Source organism: Periplaneta americana, chromosome 2, assembly GCF_040183065.1.
Source record: "Periplaneta americana isolate PAMFEO1 chromosome 2, P.americana_PAMFEO1_priV1, whole genome shotgun sequence".
NCBI lineage: Eukaryota > Metazoa > Arthropoda > Insecta > Blattodea > Blattidae > Periplaneta > Periplaneta americana.
Window position 1 is genome coordinate 177,935,672 of NC_091118.1, and position 24,547 is coordinate 177,960,218.

The 24,547-nt window shown below is 38.0% G+C and overlaps 1 long non-coding RNA gene across 1 annotated transcript; it reads right to left on the bottom strand.

Moving 5' to 3' along the window:
* Positions 1-1,904: 1,904 nt before the first annotated feature.
* LOC138694866 (uncharacterized) lies at positions 1,905-24,547 on the bottom strand. The gene is made up of 5 exons (XR_011331025.1): positions 24,502-24,547; positions 16,019-16,123; positions 12,704-12,757; positions 6,129-6,222; positions 1,905-2,031 (listed from the first exon to the last, which is right to left on the bottom strand). It is a non-coding gene; the product is annotated as an uncharacterized lncRNA (long non-coding RNA).

Consider the following 24,547-nt stretch of genomic DNA (forward strand, 5'->3'; position numbering starts at 1 on the left):
CTTCGATTTTTTTTTTATTTTAGTAGGTTATTTTACGGCGCTTTATCAATATCTCAGGTTATTTAGTGTCTGAATGAGATGAAGGTGATAATGCGGGTGAAATGAGTCCGGGGTCCAGCACCGAAAGTTACCCAGCATTTGCTCCTATTGGGTTGAGGAAAAACCCAACCAAGAACTTGCCCCTAACGGGAATCGAACCCGGGCAACCTGGTATCGCGGCCAGACGCGCTAACCGTTACTCCATAGGTGTGGGCCTCAACTTCGAAGTCTAATGATAAGGATGTTGTAATTTAAGGAGAAAGTATTCGATATTTTTCTGCCACAAACTTATTCCAGTTGGAGATATTGAGACTTGAACCTAGAAAATCTGTAGTTGAATGCCGCTGTGCTAGTCGTTCGGCCAATGTGATGTGATGTGATGTTTAGAAATGAAGTAGCAGGTTCCTTAATATATACAGGGACATCATTTTATTTTTACTAACATTTCTGATATTAACCTGGCTATACCTTTGGATCAACGGTTGATACCCCCTTCCACTACTGGAGTTCGATGGTGTAATATACAAACAAATCACTTTACTAGGTATAGGAGGGAAGAAAAGTAATTTATCCATTTACGTAAACCAGGAAATATCACTCTTTTGAGTTTGATAATTTTCATTAGGTTTTTGTTTAATCAAAATACAGTACAGTATTAACAATGAGTGTTTTTACTCACGAACTGAGCTGTCCATGCGGACGTATTCATTATGCAGTGTATATTATACTGTCTACAGCACATTAGCATACACTATAGAGAATGAAGTTAAATTGAAAAATAATCATAATATGGATATTTAAACACATTTTTCAAAATGGTGGCGGTTCCTTTCGATACAGGCTTCAGTTCTAATTTGTGTAATTCCAATTATCAGTTTCGTCCTTCGTACTAGTAACTCATGTTGAAATAATTCTACTCTGTAAAAGAGTACCTTACGTAATGAAAATTCAATCTTCACTTCTGCTCGATCCGAAAAGATAAAATTACTCAGACATGCTATCTACTGTCCGTCCAAGTGTTTATGTTGGAGGATCGTAGAAATGAGGGAAATCACGTGACAGTTAATTACTTAACGATGCCCTTTTATTTAAGTTATTTTAAACAGTTGTATGGGTATAATATTACGTAGATGTCCAATTCCTAACAGAAATTAATGTTCTCAGAAATGGGCTAAGACAGTCCAGCCACTAGCCTTTACAGAGAGGCGAATAGAAGGTGGTGGGGAAAACCGGAATGCGACGTAGGCAAATGGACGAAAGTACCTATGCGAAAATGATGCAATATTGAAAGCTCTTTCGTCATTGGAAAACATGAACATATTTTTGGAACGTACTGTGACGGTAAGGCTACTATGACTGTATATGCGGTCTTGAATCTGTGTGGAGGACGGTTGAACTTCATTAGTAGGAGTGGGAGTGAAGTACATTAAAAACTAAGGTACAATAAAAATTGAAGTAAAAATAAAGTGATGTCCCAGTATATGACTGCCGTAGCACGGGATGTGGCTCCCGGTCCACAGGTTGAGCATCAGTCAGTAAAATGTTTCTTACAATGGCGGAAGCAGAAATGGAGTATAAAACGTACTTTACACTAGGTGTTGAAAAGTGTTGTTTTTACGCTCGTATGCAAGCTTCATATGACGAGATTATATGACTCTCAGTAGTCTATGCTCATCAGCTGAAATTCTTATTTGAGGCTCAGTATTAGCCTGGAGTTCCTCCAAATGTGTGCGGATTCATGTGAAACACTTTGTCTTTCAAACTACCGATACCCTATGAATAAAGCAACTACGAAATGGAAAAGGGAAGGAATAATGGAAATAAAAGAAGAAATCAAGTAGGTTCAAAATAAGTGTTTAACGAGCTTTCTCATTTACTTGCTTTATTCAAATAGAACAGAAACAGACTGGCACACACGAGGGCATGGAGTTTATACCAGTAGTCATACGGCACTTGGGAGTCCCTGGTTCTTTTGCAGCTGCGCTAATATTCCTGCAAATCGCAAAGAAGCAATATTAATTTTACTTATAATTAGACATCGTTGAATTGCCACACACATCATGCAATCAGGCTGCCGATGTACGGTACTATAGAGGAGGTGAGGGACCGCCCGGTCTCGTAGTATAAGCAGTTCATGTTAAGAGTTGTGACCGATCCAAATAGATAGAGCAGCTACAGCTAATGTATACCTATGTAAGCACTTGTTTTTGCATTACTGTGGTTGGAATAGTCAAAGCTTAACATTTGTTCAGTGCAGACAAGAATTTAATCAAACATACTACAATGAGAGTGTTGTTGTTCCAAACAATTGCCTCTGGAAAATCCTTACCCCCGCAGCAGTCTTGACCCGTTGGGGAATGTGGTTGGATGCTGTTAATAATTATGCAGAACATTACGGCAAAATAATGGAGGTAATTGATGCATTGGATAGCATAGACAATTCCGCTGTTGCAGCAGTAAAATCATTGCCTTCTGAACAGCTATTGGAAGATATTCTGTTCATTGATTCTAATTTTAAAATCGTGTCCAAAAGCATCATCCTGTTAGAATCGTCTAAACTACAACTCTCAGAAGCTCTTCATAAGTGGAAAAAGTATCACAAACCGTTATCCAAAATAACAATTCACTAATTTCAGAAAAAGTGAAATGTAAGTTGAGAAACATTATTGCTAAAAATTCTGCCTATTCACAACTTCGTATTATAAATAATGTACCATCAGGTCACGACAAGACATCTGAAGTTGGTGTACTAAACAGTAGTGACTTTTCGTTCTTCAAATATGTATGTATTACATCCTGTGATGTTGAACGTACATTTTCCGAAAATAAAAACTGTTTAAGTGACCATCGGAGGAGATTAATTTGCAGTCGCTCAAAATGTACGTAACTCTTCACTGCAATGCACATATTCAAGGATGATGTATCTTACATTAAATTTTAAGAGTTAATATATCTCACCATAAAATAATTGTGTATTCACATGTTTAGACATTTCCTACTTCAATAATCATTCATTATATTTCTTGAATGCAGGATACAGGTTTTATTGTAACAGCAGTATACTACTCAGTGTTTACATCAGAGGCATACTCCATCCGTTGCACGCCACCTTCTCATACAGTCTATACTGCGTGCGCAGTAAACCTTGCAATTCTCGTGGCAATTCCACGAAGTCTACTTATAATAAACTGGGCTGTGATAAGATTTTGTAGTCAAACATCTTTTTCGTTCATCAAAATAATATGTGTGTGAAAAAGAACTTTTACGTATCTGTTAAATAAGAAAGTCGACTTGCTTACATACAAATGACTTTTACACAATCCGGAGGTTCATTGCCGTCCTCACATAAGCCCGCCATCGGTCCGTATCCCGTGCAAGATTAATCCAGTCTCTACCATCATATCCCACCTCTCTCAAATCTGTTTTAGTACTATCCTCTTATCTACGTCTCGTCCTCCCCAAAAGATTCTTTTCCTCTCAGGTCTTCCAACTAATACACTATATGCATTTCTGATTTCACCCATACATGCTACATGCCCTGCCCATCCTAAACGTCTGGATGTAGCCCAATGTTCCTAAGTATGTTAAGTGAAGAATACTATGTGTGCAGTTCTGCGTTGTGTAACTTTTATGCTCGACCATGCCGAAATGTACTAATTATACACTTGGTAGCAGTCCTTTAATGCATGTCATTAAAGTACACCTACTCATTAAAGTACAAGGTCTTCAGCCAATGATAACTCAGCTTACATGTGTTCAGCCAATGAGAAGTCAGCTTTGTACCGTTAAAAAACCGCAAGTATCGATTATTCTCGGAAATGCAATCGAAAGAGAATTAGCGAAAAGTCACGGAGGCTGGAAATCCAATACTGTCGCAGAAGGTTATGTTCTATTACTATAATAATTAGCGTTAATTGCAAATAATATTCAAATAAATTCAATATGTCATCTCGTTTTTCAATGTCGAATTCAATAATCAAGGTTATAATATTATAATATTATCAAGTTTAACGGGATTATACATCAAGGCCAATGACATTATTGTTCCTCGGAAAAAAATCAATACTTTCGCGTCTGCGCACATCTCACAATTCACGACCTAGAACAAGGTCACTTCCGATCTTGTCAGATACAAATAAAATATATACATCTGAATACCGATAATTTCAAGTTAGAAATATGGTCGAGCATAAAAAGTCGTATGAAACTCGCCTATAATGGTAATTAAGAAGCTCGTATGAAAATTATGAAACTCGCTTGCGCTCGTTTCATAAACATCCATACTCGCTTTCTTAATTACTATCATTATAGGCTCGTTGCATAATGTACTATTTCAATTCTCCTGGGACATCGTCTCTCTTAGCCCCAAATATTTTCCTAAGCACCTTATTCTCGAACATCCTTAACATCTGTTCCTCTCTCAAAGTGAGAGTCTAAGTTTCACAATCATATAGAACAACCGGTAATAGAACTGTTTTATAAATTCTAACTTTTTTTTGAAAGCAGATTGGATGACAGAAGCCCCTAAACCAAAGAGAGGTTACATTAAAAAAAATTGCCATATACTGTTGCATCCAGTTTTCTGTTCCATATGATGAGATTAAAAATATTAGTATAAAAGTTTAGAGAAACAGATATGAGGTATATTGGACAAGATAATAAACAGGAAATGACGTATAAAGACGAAAGAGAATCTTGAGCGATATTGGAACTGAACTATGGCATAGCCATTTGCTAGAGACAAAAACGATCGCAAATAAAGTCGTATTCTTTTAGTACGGAATTGCCTTTAGACGATAAACCTTCTGAATAGATCTCTCTCTTCGCATAACCTGTTAAAAATCGACATGTAAACGCTTTGAAATAAGGATGGAATACAATTCTTGAACTACCGTTACACGATATGATCGCAGCATGATTCCCCCAACGTTATAGCTGGCTCTCGGAACATGATTTCGCTACTTATTGTAACTCCAAATTCGTCACGTTGCTGCGTGGGCACTGGTTTCATACAGTGACCGAAATATCGAGAGAAAGTTTCTTTCCCATGAATACACAGTATTAGTTAGAATTGATTCAGGTCACGACTCTTCAGCGAAGGACAAGAAATAACAGAAGAATTAGTGTAATAATAATAATAATAATAATAATAATAATAATAATAATAATAATAATAATAATAATAATGTTGCCCCCTGTGTGCTGATAGGTTCGTTCCAACAAGCGGTTCATGGATCAGTTCATGTACGGTTCCTGTACCATCTTATGCGCATGCGCTAGTTGAGCATCTGCTATGGGATTGAAACTGGACTGTACGCTGTTGGAACGCTTTCGCGGATCGTTATGTACTAAATCCAGAGATGCTATAACTGTGATTATCTTTGCTAAGAACGGGATGCTTATTATTATCGTTTCGCAGCTACTTAATTCAAATTGCAGAAAATAGAATTTCGAACATTTTCTGTAAAAAGATGACAAAAAATATGGAAGGCAAGAATTCCGCTAATTCAATGTCGTGTACTGGGGGACTCTCATCTAAAAATAGTTATTTTTTTTAAATTATTAATGTATGTACGTTATTAATTACACTTTTAATCAAAGCTGCATGTTGTAATTGTAATAAACTATTTGAATACCCAAATAATTTCCAGTCCCTTTCTTTTTGGCGAAAATTTAAATTAAATCTCTAGTTTTATTATTCGTCTGCACTATCACTTTTCATCTTAAACCTCATTGATGTGAACAGTCGATCATGTCTTTCTTCAGTATCCAGATGTTGGTGAGATTATGCGCATGCGCGTCTTGCGTACTCTTCCGTACATGCCTCAATCCGCGGACTATTTCTGAGCGTTCCGAACCCTTGTCAAAAGCTTGTTGGAACGCCCGACTGCAGTACATGTTTCCGGTTCAGGACTGGTTCGGATTGTGTTGGAACGCCTTTTCTGTACTGCGCATGCTCACGATGGTTACGGACGGTTCCTGACTGCTGTTGGAACGAACCTGACATTTCGTTATGTACTGCTCAACTGGGTACTTTAACGAATGTAGTGGAATTGTCAGCCTTTAGATTGGTAACACTGCATCCTTACCACCAGGTAGTCTCCGTCAAAGGGTTCTCCGATGAAGAACCCGTCCACGTCTCGTCCGAATTCACTTGGATAATCTTCCAGGTCGAACACTCTCCTGCAGACACAAACGGACTCCAAGGTAAACATTGCTCAGTTATGTAATATGTAAGCCTGCTTAATGCCTGCTTACATGTGTTTGAACTAATGAATTTTTGGCAGTTAATGCTGTATTTGTGTGCCTTTAATTATATCCATTTGAATACAACTTCATTGCTAATATCCTATTTAATGTGACAGTACTGATAAAAGAAAGTTTCTTGTTATTGTAATGTTCTACTGGGTGTTCATTTCAAAGTGTGTCATGACGTCACTGTTGTTGGGTCACCGATTTGAAGCGAGTTTTAGCTTATATGTTAGAGAAGTTGCCTATTATTTAAGGCGTACTTCAATCTGAGCTTAGAACGTGTACGGTATAACTTGAACATCGTAGCAACAGATGGCGGTCTGTACGGTCTGTGTGCTACCATAACCTCTTTCGAACTGTGTTTTGCGCCGGCAAGCCGTACGCAGGATATTTGTTATCATCGGTTGCGTACGGTAACACAAATCAAATGCTCCGTGTCCATGTTGACCGTCGAAGTTAATGTCAACAAATACGTAAGTAATCGTCTTAACCCTCTCCCCATATCCCGACAGTACGTATTTCCAAACAGTTCACATTCCTGCCACTACCGGCGTTACCGTACGTATCGGTACGTACTCTTCAGAATGAACGCCGTACTTGCTAGGCAACTTCTCTGCCTCTTAGGTTATACACCTCTGCGGAAGTGTAGGAAGATTGAATTCTCTAGGCTCATCGGCTAGCCACATGACGGCATACAGCGAGCCATGACACATTTTGAACTGAACACCCAGTAGTAAAGTAGCCTATAGGCATAAGAGAGAAAGTGAAAAGGACGGAGATATCCTCGTCCATAAGGTTCTGTGTATCAGTGTTGGTTTTTAGGCGACCAGCGAGAGCCGAAAGTTAGTAAATGCTAATGATCCCCGCCTGATATAATCCGTCACTAAACTTCCTGTCTATTCGTTCCGCACCAAAATATACTGTCTCAGCCGGGGAAGTTGCAGTGGGGAGTTAAGGGGTAGTCTGCAATGATTCAACTGAGTTATTAGCGCCCAGGCCTGGTCTAAGCTATGGATTTAAACAGAGTTGTAACTATTTGTGTCCAATTTGGATTGAAACAAATTAATTCTATAGATATTCATGGATAATAAAATTAATCTCATATGTCATGAACAGTAGGCCTAGCTATACGACGAACATCTCAGAAAATGATTCTTAATCTGCTTTCGTAACGTAGTGAATAACAAATTGCATTATGGAAGAGGAAAACATGCTGCAAACGTAGTTTGAAATGATAAAATAGTAAGTTAAGACCTAGACAGTGGCGGCTCGTGCCTTTCTTGAATGGGCGTTCACAAAAAATATGAGTAATGAACACACTGATATATTCTCCTATAGCTGAATCACACGTCAGAGATAAACGAGTTCTAACCTATTCATGCACCAAAATTAAAACCATTAAACAAAAGTAGAGTAAAATTATGCAAATTAAGCTTTCAGGAATAACTCCCTGTAAAGTTAATTTGAATAATTTCGAGGGAAAAATTGTTCCGGGGCCGGGTATCGAACCCGGGACTTTTGATTAAACGTACCAACGCTCTCCCACTGAGCTACCCGGGAACTCTACCCGACACCGATCCAATTTTTCCCTCTATATCCACAGACCTCAAAGTGGGCTACAACCGTCAAGCAACCAACATTTGAGTGCACACTAACTCTGTGTGACTTTAAATTGTGGTTTTCTGTTACGTACAGTGATGTGTATTATGCAAATTAAGCTTTCAGGAATAACTCCCTGTAAAGTTAATTTGAATAATTTCGAGGGAAAAATTGTTCCGGGGCCGGGTATCGAACCCGGGACTTTAGAGAAAAATTAATTCATAGGACTCATTTTCATTGCTGTTGTAGTTGGTGTTGAAGATCTAGATTTATTTGTAGAGAAGCTCCATGCGCCTAGTTTTGAGAGATGCAAACTTATCAATAACTTTATTATATCATGTTAATAAGTTTTTTTTCCACTGCTAACATAGCCAATGTACTTAATCGATCTTCTGCCATGGTGTTACGGAGGAATGTTTTAATCCTTTTTTAATTCCACACAATCACAATTTCATACACGTCCGTTTCCAAACTTGAAATGTTACTGTTTCAACTCTCAATACGCACCAATGCAGCTCTTGTATTTTCCTTACTTTGCTGAACAAAAGACAACAGAATCAGTCCCCGCGCATAATGGTATTTTGAAAAGAAAAAGTAAAGCGAGAAAACGAGGAAAGAGGAAGAAAGGAACAGGATGCCACACCCAAGAGAGATGGAGCATCTCTCTTTCTCTGTCACTAGCACGTTAAGGCCCAATTGTATAAAACTCCCTGACTAAAGATCAACTTTGATCGTACATCGAAAAGTGAACCGAGTTCAGACACTTCTTCTATTGTATAAAACTTTTCTGCGATCAATTACCTTGGTTCAAATGCAATCTAAGTTCACGTGAAAAGGATCTGGCAACATCGCATAAACAGGTGAAATACGTGATGCGCGGACCATGTTATACAGGTTTTTTTTTTTCAGTGTTACCAATCTAGCGACTTTAACTCTTTTTCAACAACAATTTCTTTTAACTTTTATATTGCTTAAATAGAGATTTAGTGACCTTTTTAGCACCCCAATAGTGACAAAATTTAATCTTTCTTTGTTGATAATGAGAAATCTAGCGACTTTACAACTACTTTTTGGCGACTTTCCGTATACTCTGTTGGAGACACTAGTTTTTTGTGCAATATAAATAATGGCGGACAATAAGAAGAAGGTTGACTGTTCTCCGAGTTGTTATCATGTTATGGTGTTTGATACTGCTAAACATAATAAAGCTTTATAAAACGACAATTTTCGTTTAGTAATACAGTAAATTGAAAATTTATGAATGTACCTATCATATCCATTAATAATTAATGGTTGTTATTAACATAATATAATTATAGGTTATGTTATTTGATACTGCTGAACACGATAGAGCCTTATAAAATATAAGATTGTTTGTGTATTAAGGCAAGAAATTGAAAGAAATATATATAAATGTACCTATCATATCTATTAATATTAATAATAATGGATATTTTATTTGCACAATCTGTCACTCGTATATTTCAAACAGAAAATAAATAACTGAACTTGGATCATCTAACTTAATCGGAGAAATTTCTTCAGTCAAAGTTGACTTTAGTTTGAGACAAATTAATCTCAGATTAGACTTTATACAACACAAAATTCCAAGTTCAGCTGAAACAAGGATCAATTTAACCTCTGATCTAAGATTAAATAGTTTATACAATCGGGCCTAAGACTTGTGCGAGCCAGAGCTATTGTAACCATTGTAACAAACCAGAAAATATTCTCGCCTCAGGCTATTCCACCCTACTAGAGAAAAATTGTGCGAACTGCTGTCAACCAGTCCAATGGAGATTTAAAGACACACGACACACGGACAGGACATTCTCTCGAGACGAAAAATGTAGGAACGTCATTTCGCATTGGAAAGTAATAGATGTACCGGTAATAATATTAATACAGTAATACGTATGATTATTGGTTTTTAAGGTGTTCACGTGCTCCTGTGCTCATATAGAGGAACAGCCGCTGGACCTAGATCATAATTATATGTAACAGATAACTCATCGCTATGTTAAAATCGGCAGCACTTTAAAGAGAACAACCGTCAGGATCGCCACCAGTCCGCCGTAAACGAACACGAGATGGCAGTACAGCAGCTAATGCAATTCGAATGGGAATTATGACGCGACTCCTTATGTAACAACTAGATGTCAGCGTAGTAAACCTGACAAAAGTTGTTAACGTCAAAGCCTATAAGACCAAATAATGTGTAGTAGAGTAAGTTAGATGAGTTAGGTACAACTACAGGCTGTAAGGGATATAAATGCCATTATTTTAACTGATGATTATTCATGTCATAAGGAAGAAAAAATGTCCTTACATTTTTTTTCTAATTGCAATATTTTACTAATTATTAAAGCTTACTATATTAGACGTTTTGCAATGTTGCTGGATGGGAGAATGGCGTTTAGAAGTACACAGTACAGCTCAAGCGGTGAGGAGGGGGTTTAGAAGTATACAGCACAGCTCAAGCGGGGACAGACATACCGGTACAAAACAGACCCTCTGTTCTAACGCAGAAGCGGACCAGGATAACACTGTTGCTTACTGTATATAAAACGAGCAGCAAATACAAACTTCCAATCTCATTAATAGAACATTATGGAAAATTTACTTTTTATGTAACAATATTGCTCCATTTTTAATTGTAAAAAGAAGAAGAAGGTAAAGGTATCCCCGTAACATGCCATGAAGGCACTTGGGGGGCATGGAGGTAGAGCCCCATGCTTTCCATGACCTCGGCACTAGAATGAGGTGGTGTGGTCGGCACCACGCTCTGACCCCTTTTACCCCCGGGAAAGACCCGGTACTCAATTTTATAGAAGGCTGAGTGAACCTTGGGGCCGTTCTGAAAGTTTGGCAACGAGAAAAAATCCTGTCACCACCTGGGATCGAACCCCGGACCTTCCAGTCCGTAGCCAGCTGCTCTACCAACTGAGCTACCCGACCGCCCATTTTTTAATTGTACGTCTAAAAAATAAACAATAATAGTTTACTGCTCAAAGTCACACGAACGTTTTTTCTAATGCAACATTTTAATCTCTCCCGCTTCCGTAAAGCAGAATAGTTTTTAAAGAAATTTCTGATTGTGTGATTTTCGAAACGGGGTAAGAGACTTCTAGTTTCTAATAATCGTTGAGAAACTGCTACAAAATTTCGCCGATTAGGTAACCTTCTTTGAGGAAACGTTAACGGTACATCTCATTTCAATTGGGACGACTTTCTCCTAAATTAATAGCATATATAATAATATCCCTAAATTGTAAATGACATTGTAAATTGTTTGTCGAATACCCTGTACTGAACTGTCATCCGCTCGTCAGTATACCTATGGACAGGGAACTTAAAATAAGCTGACTCGTACTTATGTCTGTGCAGACTACTGCCTGCTGAACGTTGCCACGTCTCTCACGCCAGAATATTAACAAATTTAAGCATATATTTTTTATTTAATTTCACGAAAACGTAATGGAAAACACAAATATTTATTTGAACTAATATAAACTCTTTGCTATAACTTGTTTTTTTTTAAGATGGGACATAACAGGAGCGTTGCGATCGGAAAAACAACTGAATGCCACATAGCGTGGTAGGCCTGTTGCTATGGTAACAGCGGTTGAGTTGCCAAACTTACAATTCCCACTTGGCGAGTGCTTAATAGCTTTCTTGGCGATATTTATTGTGCACATGATGTTAGCATTGGTACGTTTCATCTTTGATTCTCTGTCGATTGTTACCTTGGCGTCAATTGTCAATTAATGTTTTAACGTCAGCCATCTTCACGACAATTGCTAGCTTCCATCAGCTGGCAGCGTGGTAGTCCATATTGGCAACATGGCACTATAGTTCCAAGCTCGGCCGCTCAACTGTCATGTCCCATCTTTCAAAAAAACAAGTATAGATGTACCTACTAATGTAATAGTTTTCGTAATTTTACTAGCGATATAAGCAGTATAACGCAAATCAAATAAGAAAATAATATATTTTTTTTTCTGGGAAAACTTTCAAGTTTTGACCCTATGTTGTATGAACATTTTTTGATTCTGTAGACCGTTCTCGACTACTATGAAAATGACAGTACTTATACCGCTTACAGCCTGTATAATCAGATGATAGAGGCGATGAAAAGAAAGAAAAAAAGAAAGAAAGAGCAAATAAGTGGGAGAAATGAGAAGAAATTGAAGCTAATGGCATCTATAAAGTCCCGTCGCTCTAATTTCCGGCAGCCAATCGCGTTGCAGGTCGGCTACATTTAAACGTGTGCGTCTTGTGAGTCGCTGATTCATTTCTTAAGGCTCGATAAATACTTAATATAATCGCCCGCCATTTTAGCTCTTTCGTTGGCGTTCGCAGAAAGCACACGAAGACGTTATTTGCCGCTCAATTATTTGCTGAATTACATTGCGTTTGATTTATTATCATAGGAGCTACGACATGATAATGTTTAACGGTGTGGCAAATAGATTCCTCGTATGGTAGCTCGGCAACGTAAGAACAAAAATGGCGAACGATACTACCTACCTAGACTTTATAGAGCCTTCACTTTCTAAGACGTAAGCAAAGAGGCGGAGTCACGACGGAAATAACAGCGTCGGGACTAAATAGTAGTTAATTTCTTTATTATTTAAATTGCGTCGTTAGGACAAAATCGTCGTAAAGGAGTGATGCATTGTGGGAAACTGCCGATCCTCCATATTGAATATTATATGGTGAAAATAAATAGCCTAATCTTTACTAAAGCAGAAAGATGAGGATAGAAAACATGTGAAATTAGCAGAAAGATTGTTGCATCATAATAGTTTACCTTCCGGAATCCGGTTCCATCTGCCCTCTACATTGCGGTGCGTAGGGATATTCCCTGGAAATAATAATTTATTATTTACATTAATGTGCTAACCTAAGATTATAAACTACAGGGTGATTCACGAGGATTTACCGTCACTTACTGGACTTATTTCCGAAGATATTTTGAACAGAAAAGTCATATGAACATTTGTCCTAATCTGAATATTTTCAGAGTTAGACTAATTTGAATTTGTTTTTAAAATACAATTATTCTTTAGTTTTAAGGATAAAAGAATATTACGGATAAAGAATGAACAATTCAGGGGTATCATTTCTTTAATTAGCTAGAATTCTGAAGCTGAGAATGTGTTGTGAATTCCATAGTTCCTTCGCACAGATATATTTTTTTTTCGGTTTACGCATTTATCACAACAATTTATTGTTACACATCGCACCACTCTTGTAAATTATTTAAGACTGTACGTTAAGATGCAGAATTAAACTGTAAAGAATCAAGTTTCGATAGATGTAAGGAAAATGAAAACCAAATTTATCAACAATTCACTACTACTGGCCAACAGTCTCAATAATATTGTGACGGCCACGTGAGGTTCGATCTCACGACCGACGGAGGAAGGGCAGAGGGGGTGTATTACGGCAACGCGGCGAGGGGAGGTTGCGCGCGCATCTGCTACTGCCGAGTGAGGAAGGAAGCAAACTGCTACGTGCGGAGTGAAGGGGGGGGGACCCTCCCGAATCGTCCAGAAGTCCGTCGAAGTGGAGATATCCAGATAATTCGAGAGAGCTATCTCTGGACACCCGTAGAAATTTCTCGTAACTATGGTTTAGCTATAAAAGAAGAAACGCGAGTGAACTTGAGTAGTCATTCAGTCAGTCAGTCAGAGAGTAAGTCAGTGGACAGCAAGCCAGTCTTGTGTAGCAGTGAAGCCAGCTTCGAGACCAGAGCGCGACTTGAGTTGTGTCCGTAACTGTGGAGCCTGAAGCCCGGAGTTCGAGTGCAGTGGACCGCAGTTGGGGGACCTGAGTTCGAAGTTCAGCGGATCGTCTCTGAAGGTCTGGGGTTCGAGATTCTGTGAACGCGAGTGACTGAGCTAGAAGAACTAGCCAAGACAAACGAGCTGTGAACTGAGAACTGACAGTTCTGTGTTGTAAATAGTGCTTTGTGAATATTAGTTAAGATTAACAGTCCATTGTTGTTCGTAATAGTCCAAGTAAATTGTCATTGTCGTCTGTGGGCTGCACAAACGAACGCTGTGTTGCTGTGCGGAGAGCAAATCCCATTGTTGGCGGGAGTGAAATTAAATTGTAGAGAGTGAAGAGTTATTGTTGAGATAATAAAATTACATTGTTGTTCAGTAATAAAATTTACAATATGATCTAACAGTAAAAGTGACTATAAATATTCTGAAGGAAAATGACAGGGGATTTGAGGAAATCCGTCTGATTATATGTAACGTTTATAGGTTGATGCAACAACAGCTGTGGGTATGTTTTTGACGTCTTTCTTTTGTGTTTCCCTCAGAGTAATTTCATAATGAACAGTAATTATAATTTTGAACATTCTGTGTCGAAGTTATCTAAGTCCTAGAGACCGAAATTTTATGTAATGGCATTAAATAATTTTATACCATGCTGCTGTTCTTCATTCCTCTTCTAAATACCTGCATATTAATAGACAATAAATTCTCAGGAACAATATTATGGCAGTGTAAGAATTTCGAGTTTTGTCATACGTACCCGTATGCTGAATGAAATTCAATGGGTTTAGAGGCTAATTCTGTGGTGTTCGGGTAAAGGGTGATGTCTTTTTTTTTCGCAGATAGAATTTGTTCCGCAGATGAACACACAAGTTAAATTATAGAAGTGAGTGTGCAAAAATCAAAAGAATACTAGCAATTGATGTGTTTTATTTGTGTAGAAAATGATTTGTAATAAGGGTTCCAAATTTAATTTTCATTTATCTCCAAACTCAATTTTATGACTTATCTCCCTTGACCCAAACACCACAGAATTTCAACATTTAATCACAGTCTAGTAAAAGTAGCCACGTTCAATTAGTAGGCTAGCGGTGTCAAAGAGGACGGAAGCTTTGTAGTTTCAATAATTTTAATTATGTCGCTGTCCATTGTCGTCGTCAAGTCTTTTGAAGGCCGCTCCAATACTCCACGCGGAGTTGCAAATTTTAGCAGTGTGTCTTGTTCTAGTTCACAGTGAAAATTAATTATATTACAGTTCAGTGTATAATAAAAATGTGGAGGCCGTGGGAAGCGAGTGAAGTGTCGGAACCGACACCCATGAACGTCAATAACGACGATGGTAATAATAATAATAATAATAATAATAATAATAATAATAATAATAATATATCAGAGTTAAATAACAATTCAAATTCAAAAGCTAGACCAAAATTATGTAAGCAGTGTCAAACGTTTGTGTGCAATGCTCACACGTATGTTCTGAAAAACAATTTAGGTCAAGGAAAAATTTCGGAGACATCTAAAATTCTTAAATTAAATAGAAATACTGTAAGTAAAATTGTAAAAAAAGGGACCTAAGACACCTAAAAAGCGTGGACACAAAGTCACAAAATTTAATAAAGTAGATGGTTTTACGTGTGATTACATTCGCCGTGAAATATATAGTTCTTACAATAAGGGCCAATCCTTAACAATAAAAGAATTATTACAAAAAGTCAAACTTTCCGGTTTTCCTTATGGAGAAACATTTAATTATTTCTTTAAATAATTAATCTAAAATAAATAATCTAAATAATATAAATAATCTTCAAATTAACTCATGCTTTGAGCAATTAAGCCTAGCACATATCCATGTTATATTAATATATAGCAGCAACAAACAAGACGTGACAACGTCGCATTTTCATTTTATTATCGGTGCATGCAATAAAGACCTACAAATCTTAAAAGGAATGCCGCTGCCTAATAATTAAACGAGTCAACTTTATATACAGTCGCGAAGCTCAATACGTAGTAAATATGCAAACATTAGATAGTTGCTCACCACTAGGATCGCTAATATCGCCTCACTACAGGCAATGCGAAATAGTACCGTCACAGTCTTTTGTTTTTGGTACCCTCAAAATTCAAGCTTCGTGACTGTATATAGTAGACTGTGATCTAATCATGTTTGATATATTTTATTATCTAATCATGCGTCAATATTTTGGATAATTTAAAACGAAGCAGTCATTTGAGTTAATATGTTATTTTAAATGCGAATAACAACTTATTATTTCTGCTGTTCAGATTATTCGCTTGCTTAACTTCTTGTAAAAAATTATTCGCTACATTACAGACAGTCAACAGGAGCTCTTGCTTCTATCGTGTTGATAAGGTACAGAAGCACGCCGGCAGAGAGCAGCAGCGGCAGGACCCAGGCACTTTTCCCAGACATGACTCTGCAACAGATGGAGCAAGTGATTGTTACACGAAAGCTGAACTTTCAAAACTGTTGCACTGTTCGCTGTCGACGAAGCTATTCTGTAAAATTTTCCCCAAGAGCTGTTGAGAATGGTAAAACATAATTAAAATTGCTTCATGTTCTTCTTATTCTTCTTTCTCTCAGTTTAACCTCTCTCTTTCTAGGTACATTTACACGACCCACGCCACCTGGGCCGTACAGGGCCGCGACGTTTCATGTTTGATTTTGTATTATATTATTTTATAGTCGAAGTATCCACACTCACTTATAGTAGAGCCGTTTTTATTTCCGGCGTAGCCACGCCTTCTCGACTTTTGGCGCGAAGAAGGTAGGCAATAGCGGTGTTGCTAAATCTCTGTCAAGCCAATAGTGAACGAACGCAATTCTAATAGAAGGTTGTCGAACAATCAGTCGGTAGTGCAGTGTTATTGTTGTTAGTGCTGTGTTATCGCTGAGTTTTGAGCATCATAATGCCGCGGAGGAGTCGGAAAACCATCAATTCGCAAAGCAGAGAAATGATTCTTGGCGTTAGATATTATTTCGAAAATGAACGTGAAAATAAGGATAGTTTATTGCCTTTAATGCAAGTGGTGCAATGAACAGCTGATGCGTGTGATGTGAACAAGTTCACGGTTTCTCAAATAACGACAGAGAAGTACGGAGAATCCGACAAAGAAGAAAATCAACTGAGAACTATGGCAGCGGCAGGTACCAACAATGATTGTAGCGATCTAGGCGTAGCACCTCTAAATTGAACAATACGGTAGGCAAGGTTCTTCGTGTAATTTTTTTTATGTAGCAATAACTTATTATGACAAAATTTCTAATACTAACATATTTTACTTAATTTATAGGTTGTGTGGTTTTAGTTATTCATTCACATAAAAAAAATGTTTATTTATTATATTTTACAGCTTTCTCCCATTTTAGTAATTTCTAATATTGTTTCTGTATTTACGAAAATCGTTATTTCAAATGGTCGGAAAAGCCAATTATAGCAAGCACAACATGGTAAGTCTTATGTGTCCTGGGATGCTAGGATCAACAATAACAGTAATATATAATATTATGTATTCATATATTACTAATTATTTATCGTAGGAAATAATTTTTCGTTCAATGTTTAAGACTAGACACGTGCTAAAACTTCGTTAAGAGTACAAGGGTAGACTTGACAACACAGTAACATCCACCGTGAGCGAGAAGCGGTATGTCGTCTGCATAACCTTGACGACAACCATTGCCAGTGAAGCAGCGTGTCAGCTGACCAGAAGCTGTTGTGTGATTTGCTGCCGGAAATAAGAACGGCTCGACTGTAGGCAATGTTTTTTCTACGTTGCGATGTTTATTAGATTTCGCATCCCACGTCATGAAAATTATCTGGATTTGAAGCAAGTCAATCAACGCAGGATTTTGTGGGAACTGGTGAAAAATGAAATGCCTAAAGAGGTTATTACAACCAAAGTGTTTCAGAGTATGTAGCCTATCGCAGAATTGAGGACGTTATAAGGAAAAAAGGGGACTCATATGGTACTATTCATAAATATTTCGCTAGCCCGCGCTACGACCGTGCTAAACTAGCTATCGGCTATCGACTGGCTACTGTCTTCCTCTGACGAGTTTAGCGCTGGGACCTGAGGTATTCTTGCCATCGGTGCGGGGGGGGGGGGTTGCAGGTAGATTCTTTTGTTGCTACAGCCAAGCCGAGCCAAGCGGAGTGGGAAGTATTAATCGTCCAAAAATATGCAGTCTTCAGTCTTCTCCCTGATGTTAACTATGTTAATATTATATGAATTACTCATAAAATATTTCACCGTTACAAGTCATTTTAAGGAAACATGCTGTGGAAAATTTTTGGTTTTATATAAGAGAAGAAGTTAAAATGAGAAAAGCATTAACAGAGGTGATTAATGAAAGGCAATTGAAATGGTTTGGGCACGTATATCGTATGGGAGAACAAAGGAAGGTTAAACAGGTGATGGAAATGAGAGTGGCAGGAAGAAAGAGAAGAGGCAGACCAAGGATTAAATGGGAGGATACAATAGAAAGAATAGGCCAACAGAAAGGAAAAACAATGGTAGAGATGAAGAGAATGTGTAGAGACCGGGAAAAATGGATGAAATGGACGGAGAGAGGAAAACCCGACGCTTAGCAGCAGAAGGGACTGAAGAAGAAGAAGAAGAAGAAGAAGACGAAGAAGAAGAAGAAGGAATTCTAGAATATGTGTGATTGGTATCGTGAAAAACAGATCCCTATAATGTCATGCGAAAATCATTTGTTGGTGATATCTTAAAATACAAAATCAAGTACTTATACTTCTCAAGTGAGTTCAGCAGTACAATATATTTAAATTGATTACTTTACAAATTTAATTCAATTCTACTAATCACTAAATTTTATAGTATGACTCTTCTTTTCATTTATATTATTGTAGTTGTATTATGATTTTTCTTTTTATTTATTTTATTGTATTTGTATTTCTGTGGTGTGATGGCCTTAACTTCACCAAAATAAATAATAAATAAGTAGTATATAAATAAATGAGTAATAAATAAATAAATAAATAGATAAATAAATAAAATTTTCTACAATACTTTCCTTCTCTGAACACGTAAGTACGAATGGTTGTATATCTATCTCGCCAAAAATACGTTAGAAGGCTAATAGGCATACTGCTCTCGTAAATTTGGCAAATGTTTTCAGTATGATTGTACTTCCTTCCAGACTGCAGCTGTCACTGTCCCCTCCCACTCCAGTACCGCGCTACACTAGTCGGAACCGCATTCCTCTCAGCACTAAACTCCTCAGAGGATGACAGTACTTGTATGGGATTCATATCATATCATATCATATTGCTAACACTGGTTTATGAATTCGAAAAACGTTAGTTCGCAGATCATCCACCGGAAGCCCGCGCTAAGAATGTCTATGAATATGACCCATAAAATTTAAGGACTTCACATTGGCTTAAATAAACAATTTTCCATTATTTTATAATATGAAAATGTAAATACTGTTCAAAATATGTTTTGAAAATATAATGATACTATAGTTGTACTTTGAAATATAAAATTGCAGTAAATGTAGAACAAAACTAGGTATCGTTAGAAGCGTGTGAAGTCGGATTGATTCACTAAGTCGGACATTTTGATTTCTCGTAGTTTTTGTCATTCCAGCAACAATGCAGTTGCCTCCAGATCTGTTTCTATTAGTGTTTTAGGTGACAGTAATTGTGTAAGCAGCATATTGTAATTCTGCATTAGAATCATATAGGATTTTTAATATTTTCTTTGTAAATATAATTTTGAAATGAAATCCAAATTTATGTCCTTGTTTCTAAAGGTTTTCTATCTTACAGTCGCCCGTTTCACTTTTATTTTGTAGATCAGTCCGTAACGAATCTTTTGAGTGCTCAAGTACACTTGTAGCTTTTGCCGTTCCCGAGTTAGGTCTGCCGGAATGGCGCGGAAAGTGGTATTTCTTTACGTAGCGTTCTGTTTCATTCTTCCAAATAGCACGCGTGAACCCGGTAAGTTGCCCATCAGAGCACGCGTACGTCCTCGCCCCACCGCGTGATCCCAGTGCTGTCCCCGTTACAACTGCTACACGCCCAACTATGAGCGTTTCAAATCTCATCCTTTGAAGTCACATCAGATCCTCCGGCACGGTGTTAAAGAGCAGGAGCATTCGACTTCGAAACCCCTTATGATCCTGTCCTGTGGCAAACCCATTCGTTTCTTCTTTAGTACCGATGTCCAAATTTAGATTTTCAAAGCCTGTTGCTCTGGCGGTTTGTATTGTTTAATGCGTGGCGCGACAGCCCATAAAGGGGCAAGGTTTCACGTCTAATGTTTCAGCAGATGTGAACGATCATCCGACAAGATCGTACGTATCCTATGGTTAGCCGTTATAACTAGTATTCGTAACCGGATTTCGCTACCTATCATTCTTTCATTCATTTAATGTTTTGCCCAAGGGCAGGTCTTTCACTGCAAACCCAGCTTTCTCCAATCTTTCCTATCTTTCCCCTTCCTCTTCGTTTCCTCATATGATCCATATATCTTAATGTCGTCTATCATCTGACATCTTCTTCTGACCCGAACTCTTCTCCTGTTCACCATTCCTTCCAGTGCACCCTTTAGTAGGCAGTTTCTTCTCAGCCAGTGACCCAACCAATACTTTTTCTTCTTCCTGACCACTTTCAGCATCATTCTTTCTTCACCCACTCTTTCCAACACAGCTTCGTTTCTTATTCTGTCTGTCCACTTCACACGTTCCATTCTTCTCCATATCCACATTTCAAATGCTTCTAGTCGCTTCTCTTTACTTCGTCTTAATGTCCATGTTTCTGCCCCATATAATGCCACACTCCATAGAAAGCACTTTACTAGTCTCTTTAGTTATTTTTCCAGAGGTCCGCAGAAAATGCTCCTTTTTCTATTAAAAGCTTCCTTGGCCATTGCTATCCTCCTTTTGACTTCCTGGCTGCAGCTCATGCTACTGCTTATAGTACACTCCAAGTATTTGAAGCTGTCCACTTGCTCTACTGCCTCATTTACAATTCGCTAGTTTATTATTTATTTTCCTTCTAATGACCATGCTCTTCGTCTTATTTGTATTTATTTTATCTTTATTCCATACTGATCACAGCTGTCATTTAGCTCCACTAGCATATCCTTTAGTATCATTTCCTCTTCTGCTAACAACGTCATATCACCAGCAAAGTCCACATCTGTGGAGTAACGGTCAGCGCGTCTGGCCGCAAAACCAGGTTCCCGGGTTCGAATCCCGGTCGGGCAAGTTACCTGGTTGCGGTTTTTTCCGGGGGTTTTCCCTCAACCCAATACGAGCAAATGCTGGGTAACTTTCGGTGCTGGACCCCGGACTCATTTCACCGGCATTATCACCTTCATTTCATTCAGACGCTAAATAACCTAGATGTTGATACAGCGTCGTAAAATAACCCAATAAAATAAAAATCACCAGCAAATCTTATGTACTTTATTCTTATTCCTCCTACTATCATTCCTCCCATGTTCTATCATAGCTCCTCAAACCATCACGATGTTGTATGGGCACCGATCCCATACACTGGCCGAAATTTTATGAGAAAATGACTTTCCCATGAGGACTCAAATCAGCGTTCATTCCGTAACGCGAGTACTAAAGTCTGTGTGATGAATCTTGTCTCACTGTGGAAAGAGAGAGAAAGGAGATATGTCTTACTTCGTCTGTATTGTTATGGAGATGGGCGGAGTGGAGTGATGCCGTCCATACATCCAGTGGTGGAAGGGACTAGTTGATACATTCTGTAGCGCAAAATAAAATAACAAAATATCTCTCTTCGTACTGTGTAGTTCCGTCACTGAGCTTGTCTTTCAAGAAACTGAGTTCCGGCAGCCTGTACAACAACAAAGTTTTGAAAGCAATCCCGAAAATTTACAACCCTCCTATAATCTCCACCCTCATTTGAAGGGAGTTGGTTTTATTGCTACTGAGACAAGATAAACCAAAGCAGGTATAGACATGATTCCTTTAGGCTACGAAGATGGACGTTTCTTAGCCCCTCGGGAGTAGGTACGGGCTGGGTACTGCCTTCGCACATAGGCCGCGTGAGTAGACCCATTGTACTACATGGCACTGAATGGTGTGCATGCCTACGCTACAGATTTCCCTCCGGGCAGCCTCCGAACCTCGCCTTCAACCGACAGAATCCCTTTACCTATCCGAGTAATCATCACCGCGGTCCTTCAACCTCAGGTCTCAAGAGCTCTATGAGCCCACGACATTCAACACTATCACCAGCAACTAATGACCACATATCACGGGTTAAAACTTCAGTGGCGGCTCGCAGCCGACTCTACATCGGAACTTTTTTATTTGTTTTATTTTAGTAGATTATTTTACGACGCTTTATCAACATCTTAGGTTATTTAGCGTCTGAATGAGATGAAGGTGATAATCCCGGTGAAATGAGTCCGGAGTCCAGCACCGAAAGTTACCCAGCATTTTCTCATATTGGATTGAGAGGAAAATTCCGGAAAAACTTCAACCAGGTAACTTGTCCCGACCGGGAATCGAAACCGGGCCACCTGGTTTCGCGGCCAGACGCGCTAACCGTTACTCCACAGGTGTGGACCTACATCGGAGCAAGTCCGAAATATGGGAAAGAATCGGAGTTGATGATGAAAGAGGGGAAATGTAATTATGATGGAGAAATGAGTCCGAAGTTCAACGCCGAAAGTTACCCAGCAATTCTGCTTTAGTTGCTTGAGGGAAAACATCAAAGAAATCTCAACCAGGTAGGGGAGAGTCGGGTAGTATCGGACATCGGGTAATATCGGATAGTGCGTTTCTTTCATCTACCACCATATGGTACCTGAATGACATGGTTACGTTTCTCTATGCGACATCACAGAAACGTAACCATGTCAATCAGGTACTATCATCGTGTGGTAGATGAAAGAAACTCACTGTCCGATATTACCCGATGTCCGATACTACCCGACTCTCCCCTAACTTGTGTCGGATTTGAGGACTGGGCCGTTCGTTTCATGACCGGACATGTTAACGTTACTCCACAGATGTGGACTCTATTGTGAAAAAAAACACGCTTTTCTTTTTCAATAGTTCCAAACTAAGATTTTGAAAATCTTATTTTCTGAAGATTGGTCTTATTACCTTTCTAAAAGTGGTAGATTTAGGCCCGGTTGCAGAAACACCGATCAAATATGATTGGCGATCAAGGAGGGTTTGATTGGCCATCAGTTCTATTTCTGTTGCAGAAAGAACAATCAATATTTGATCGGAGATCAATCTTCCATCAGATTTGATCAACAGATTTTTGCTGGTTAAGTGACTGATCACTGATCAAGTATTTATGTTATTCTCTTTATAGTGCATTTACTGCAATTTATATAGTAAATAGTTACAGCGTAATAATATTGTTTTCGACATAATGGATTCTTCTGATGAAGAAATTTTAGAATAAAGGAAATATTATTAAAAAGAAGGCATTTCCGTGATAGAAATTAATTGTTTTTATGTATAATGACAGATAATTTGAGCAAAGATTTAGGTTAAGTAAGGATTCGTGTGTTTTGTTACTTTCAAAAATTGAAACAAATATATGCGGACAGACAAATCGAAACCTATCACTTTCTCCTATGAAAAAAGTTATAATAATGCTGAGATTTTATGCTGTTGGAAATTTTCAGGCGGTCTTGGGTTATCTTGTTATTGTCCACAAATCAACTATTTGACGAGTAGTTAGAAATGTTACGTATGAAATTGTTTTGTTATGGCAGAGTCTCATAAATCCCCAAACTTCAAACAGGGAACGATTTGAAATCCAGAGATAATTTTCGGCCATGTCAGGATTTCCAAGAGTAATTGGTTGTATAGACTGCTCACATCCCCATCCAATCACCTGGTAGAAATCATGCCGAACTTTATCGAAATAGAAAAGGTTTATTTTCTGTGAATGTATAGGCAATATGTACACCATCATTGAAATTCTGAAATGTTGTAGCCAGTTGGCAGGGTTCTACACATGACAGCACAATATTTTTAATGATTATGTTACGAGCTCAATTTGTAAATAGAGAGATAGGAAGTGGAATTCTTTTGGGCTATGGAGGCTATGCTTGTTCAAATTTCTTGTCAACTCCTCTAGCAAATCCCACAACAGAAACCCCCTCACGTTTTTTGTTTGCTTAATTTTTTTTTCACTATATTGTAGTCTATTATAACCTTCTAGACTAGACTCATATGGACTTTTGGCCATTGGGCGCTTTACATTTTATTATTATTATTATTATTATTATTATTATTATTATTATTATTATTATTATTATTATTATTATTATATAGAAATAGAATCCGCCTGTTTCATTTCTACAAAAAGCAACAAAACAACAGAGCATTCACTTGTTTTCCTAGTCACCGCCCACTTCATGCATTCGTTTCGTGACTTTTAAAGAGCATCAAATCGGCTGTGGTTGCTAAATAGCGCTGTTGTCAAATGCACTTCTTTCTCAAATCAACAATTAGTAAATTGAGACAAGTTGATTGGAGATTCACATTTGTGCAACGCAATGAACAATCAAATAAATCAGACATCAACTGATTGGTGATCAGGGACTGATTTGATTTGCATTTCTGCAATCGGGCCTTAGTACTTTACAAATTGAGCTACAGTACTTTAATATTACTATTAATAATATTGTTATTTTGGCACAAGAATATTATTTCCATGAATCTGGAATATGTCCCATTCTTTAAGTTCATTACTAATTTAACAAATATCTCATGTTTACATAGAATTAACATTTCTCTGTTATTCTTATTGCTTACCTTTCTGTTCCCGGAAGGTATTGCTGAAAATACACTAGGTTTCTGT